Raw genomic sequence first — 5,851 nt, 5'->3', positions numbered from 1 at the left:
CATATCCACCATTTCAATCATTCAAAAAACAAAACATAATTACAAGCCAAAACAAAATGGCTAAAACATCAACCAAAACTTAGAAACACCAAAATCTACTGATTTAGCCGATGGATAGTATGATATAACTCCGACAAGCTTCCAACTCAAATGAGCTTTCGATTCACTATAAAACGTGGAAGGATAACACAAAGTAAGCATAAATGCTTAGTAAGTTCGTAGAATGTAAAACTCAACTTACCACTTTAATACATAACATTTAAATATATCATGGCATAATCCAAACAAAGCTTGGCCAAAGCCTAAGCATCCACACCAAACATGTTAGAATACATGATAGGCAAGATAACATATACATCCGTTATTCTCAACAAGTATCACTTGAGTTTATTACTCATCTCTACGTATATAATTTCCATGTATCACCACATCAAGTATATTCACATATGAACATGACCTAACTCATATCATTCTCTTACCATTTCTTTTTCAAATAATGCCCGTTGAACCATTTAGAATACCTTTGGATACTCGAGATAGCTCGCACAAAGTGTGCTAACTCATATAACAGTAATCCGTCAATTTGTGTCCATATATGCTCACACGAGCTGTGACAATGGGTCTGCTCACATGAGCTATGGGTCAGAACATAGTTACATGATGCTGCTTATACGAGCTATGGAGTATCCGTAACACATGCCAGACCTCAGCCATCGGTAGGACATTCAAGACCAGTACCTGAATCATGTAAACCCTAATGATATGTCATTTGTATCTTACACATTCCTAAAGTTCAAACGAGGCTCGGTAGTCTACATAACATCATTGGATATGCGATAGATTTATAAATAACAATCCATGTTACATAAATATTTCAAAATGAGACATATAAATGCAATATAATTACATGAACTTACCTCGACTATAAAACGTAGATACGGAGGCGATTATTCTGAAGCTTTATCTTTGCCCCGTTCTAAAACCGCACGATGTTTGTATTGATCTAAATGAATAAATTCAACTCAATTCAATAATTATTTTATTCAATTCAATCCAAACTCATATTCTAGCAAAATTACATTTTTGCCCTTATAATTTTGATTTCATTACAATTTAGTCCCCAGCTTATAAAATGAAAATTTATGCAATTCACCCTCAACCCACCATAGCCAAATTTCATATAGTCCTTAGCAAGCTCTACATTTCATTTATTTCACATTTTCACCATGTGTATTTTCTATTTTTCAATTTAATCCTTAATTGAGAATATCATCAAAAATCACTTAACAAAAGTTCTTTATCTATCAACAACTAACCATTTTCTTCCATAAAACATCAAAAAACAACATATATTCATTCATATAAAAACCCTAATATTTTGAAAGATTTACAAATTAGTCCCCGGGCTAGCTAGATTAAGCTACAACGATCTCAAAAACATAAAAATCATTAAAACGAGACTAAAATACATACCATGCACACAAAAAATCCATGGTCGAACCTAGCAAGCTTTCATGGCTTCTTTTTCTTTGAATTTTTGGTTGAATAAAGCGTAAAAAGATGATAAATTGAATTTGGTTTAATTTATTTATCATTATTTACCAAATTACCATTTTGTCCTTAAAAGAATATTCATAATTTCATTAATACCAAGTCATGTACATCCACTATCTTCATTAATGGACTAATTACCACATAAGGACTCATACTTTAAATTTCTATAGCCATTTAATACCTTTAGCTACTAGAACTCAACTTTTGCACTTTATTCGATTTAGTCCTTTTTATCAAATTAAGCATGCAAACGATAACATTTCTTCACGAATTTTTTGTACGGTAATACTAACATGCTGTAGAAATTTAAAAAATATTAAAATGAATATTTTCATGTAAGATTTTTGGTCCCAAAACCACTGTTTCGATTTCATTAAAAACGGGTTATTACACCATCCCTCTACTATAAAACCACCCCTCAATAATCATTCACTCATCCCTCAATTCACAACATTTCTCATATTTCTTTTCTCCCTTCCACGTAAAAGCCTTCCCATTTCCCCATCTCCTTTAGCTAACATTCTCACTTGAGGAAAACCACTCTTGGCCGACCACATTGAGTAGCAGTTTCCAATAACAAAAATTAGAAGAAGCCACCATGACCGATCTTCGAAGAATCGCTAAAATCATCAAGAGTTTCTTCTTCCTTAATCTTATCTTTATTCAAAATTATTACAAAATTTTTTGATGTTTTCCATTGACAATGATGACTTAATTTTGTTTAATCTAAAATGATTACATTAATTTGATAAAGTTCATTTTGATTCGTGCTTATTATGTTTTGTGCCTCAGTTGTTCATGCTTCCAATTAAAATCATTTATGTATTTCATGCATTAAAATATGTTTGAATGCATTAGAATTAGTTCATTGATCCTAACCAGATGGCGATTAACGGACACAATAATTGGAAGGTGCATTCTTAATTTAGATCCTAACCCGATTAAATTAAAAGTTCGTAGTAACTCGAAAGAGCTTTATTACCTTGCATAGCTTTTAAGTTTGTGTGATTAAATTGTTTCAGACCTAACTCATCCCTATTACTTCACATAAATTCTAAAGAATTCTTAGTTAAATATGGACATATAAATATGCATGTTTTTTAATAAATATAAGATTTTGAAAGAACTTATATTAGATTCTAAGCTAATGAAAGATCGAGTAGCCATGGAATTATTCCAAAATATTGTTAAGCATGATGAAAAAGTGAATTCAGTCAAATATTGTAATTATTCTAGCACTGTCCAAGCATCGCGTGGCTTTCTGCTCCTTTTTGATTTCTCATCGATTTATGTCTTAAGTGCCCGTAATGTATTGGATAAATGCAAGACACACCCCACAAATCTCCTCATTGACTCGTATTTATCATTCTTCTTTTTTCAGAGTCCACCATGGACCTATCTTGAACTTTGCAGGATTATTACTGAGTTCAAGCTCTACTTGAACTTTGAAATTGAAAGACTTCTAGTCTTCGTATTATGCACTATCAAATAAAAACTAACTCAAGTTTTCTTCCCATGAACGTAATGCTTTGTTTTTCAATTCATGGACATGAAAGAGAACCTTTCTTGTCCAAAATAGTCATACCTTTTTTGCTTGTATAACCAAGTCATCTATGCCTCAATTGAGTCAAATCGACTCTTTAACAAACAAGAATCTTACAATTTTATCCTTTACCATTTATCCTTGCATATCATAAAAATTTTTCGTCGTTTAACCTCTCATCAAAACTAGAGCACCACGAGACACCTTAATTTTGTTTGACTCGATGTTGATTCTACAACCCTTCAAGTCCAAATTTCCTAAAGAGATGAGGTTTTTCTCTAAATTAGGCATAGGCCCAATGTCTGACAAAGTTCTGATAGTTTTGTCGTGCATTCTAATCTGAACTGTGTATACCAATTATCTTACAGGGTGAAGGATTCCCCATAGGCACAACTCCACCTTCAACTGAAGTATATGTGGAGAACATGTCCTTGTTTGGACACATGTGGAAAGAACACATGTTGGAAAAAATCTAATTTGAAAATAGTTTTCTTGCAAATCAAAAAATTAAAATTTTGAAAATCAACCTAGATTGTGATATTTATAGCAATAAACCCTTAGATCGAAATCATACATGTGTTTTCGGATAAGCGAATCCTTGATTTTTTTGGCTTTCAACGAAACAATCTTCTCCACTATTCTCATACCATGAATTGGTCCAAGTGTGGGCTCAGATCAATTGAATCAAAACACAGAACTAGAAATAATTTTCTTTTCTTTTGGGGTGAAAACAAAAATTCTCTTTTCAAAATAGAAATTGAAAGAATTGTTATTTCTGAAAAATGTATTTAATAGTTGATAATAAATTATCTCTATTTTTCAGTGGAGTAACAATATCATAAATTTGTGCAAATATCCCTATCAATGTCATCTATTTATAGGGAGAGAAGGTAGAACCTTTGTTGAATTCTAGAGGTTTATTTCAAATAGAAAAATAATTTCCTATTCAAACCAGGAGAGAGAGGGGGGCTAATAGGGTGTGATTCCCCTCATATGTATTATGTGTAACGCCCTCAACTCGACCATATCACTGGGTTTGAATCTTAAGTGTTACTTTACATACTTGGAAAAAATTTCAAATCAATTGACATGTACTTTGGACTTAAAACATATTTCTTATTATTTTATCTAGGGTCTTATTACTAAAAAAACAGAGAAAAGTATTTAAAAAATAAAATAAAACATTAGAATATTCATGACTTATTACAACTCAAAAGTTTACTAAAGATAGACTCTTTAAGGTCTAATCCTACTATATGTCACTTTTCCAAATAGTTTACTGTATGCATAATAACCTGGGTCACCGCTTTCTTGGCATATTCTTGGCTTGTCCCTTCTAGCACACTCATCAATACCTGAAACTAGAAAAAAAATACACTTAAGTTCGAGAGAACTCAGTGAGCTTTAATAAAGAATAACTTGGCAGTTACTTTTATATTTTCGGATGTATGTCGTATGCCAGTTTTCATAATGAACCTATCATATATGTTTTAGGGTAAACACTTTCATAACATCGGTCTTGCATGTCTATTCCAACTGCCATACTTAATATATCAGCTTTCCTTTTCACTACTTGGCTACCTTCAGATCTTACCATAAAATATATTATTATCTTCTTTCTCAAAGAATATCAAATATACTTTTCAAAGGAATTTTTCTATTAAGCCATCTTCATACGAATTTACTCTTCACATAGACATTTTCTAGAATGGACGTTCACAGATACTACTCACTGGTGGATATTTACTATTTGAACTCACATTTTGGCGGATTCCCATTTTGAATTTGATACTATCAATCTACCAAATAGGTCATATCCTAGTTCAAAGCCCAACATATGCTCAAACTAATTCCAAACTATCCAGATCATTCAAAAGAATTCCAAACACCTTTGTTACAAAACATAAGAAAACCCAAGATGACAACAACTCAGATTCATAAGGTTCCATAATGAGGCATGTTACTATTCAAATATGGCGAATACTAGATGGCATAGATTTCAACTCTATTTATCGTGAGTGAACTCAAACCGGAAAATACTTATCTTTTTCATATCTACGAATACACCCATTTTCTAAACTGGTAGATTATTATGGTGAATTCCTTCATTAACAATATAGATACATACTTTATTCTAGGAAATTTCCCTAAAACTTGTTCAATTACCTCACAGAAATAATCAAACCAAATTAACTTGAGATGTATCATAGATTTATCTTTTAGAGAATTCTCATAAATCATCCAGAACTTACTACACAGGCGGATAACCAAATTTTTCCGCAAAGATATCACCGAGTACGCCAATGAAAAAATACCAGATTTGCCACCAAGGCCATACAAAATATGCCACAAGGGCTTAGATGATCATTGTAACACCCCAAAATAGGGCCTAAGAGTTGTAGAGGTGATTCAGGAATTTTAGCCTTAGAGTGTTCGGAATTTTGCAACATGGTTTATTGGTAATGTTTTGACTATGGCTTTTAGAAAATCAAATATTTTTAGAAAATAAAATATATTTTTTAAAATGAGTTTAAATACGTTTAATTTTGAAAAAAGGAATCATTTGTAAAATATTTAAAAATTAGAGTTTTTAAGAGGCAATTAAACCAGATTTTAAAATTGAACCTAAAAATGTCGTTTATAGTTTTAGTTTCAGGTTAGTCTTCTTCTCCTCTCATACTTGTGCCATCCATAGTTCTCCCAACTCTCCCAATCAATTTTGAATTCTAAATCCTAATTCATTTTTTTTCTATC

The sequence above is a fragment of the Gossypium arboreum genome, chromosome 13, assembly GCF_025698485.1.
Source record: "Gossypium arboreum isolate Shixiya-1 chromosome 13, ASM2569848v2, whole genome shotgun sequence".
NCBI classification, from domain to species: Eukaryota; Viridiplantae; Streptophyta; class Magnoliopsida; order Malvales; family Malvaceae; genus Gossypium; species Gossypium arboreum.
The sequence above is the reverse complement of the archived record's forward strand: the minus strand, read 5'-3'. Positions refer to the sequence as shown.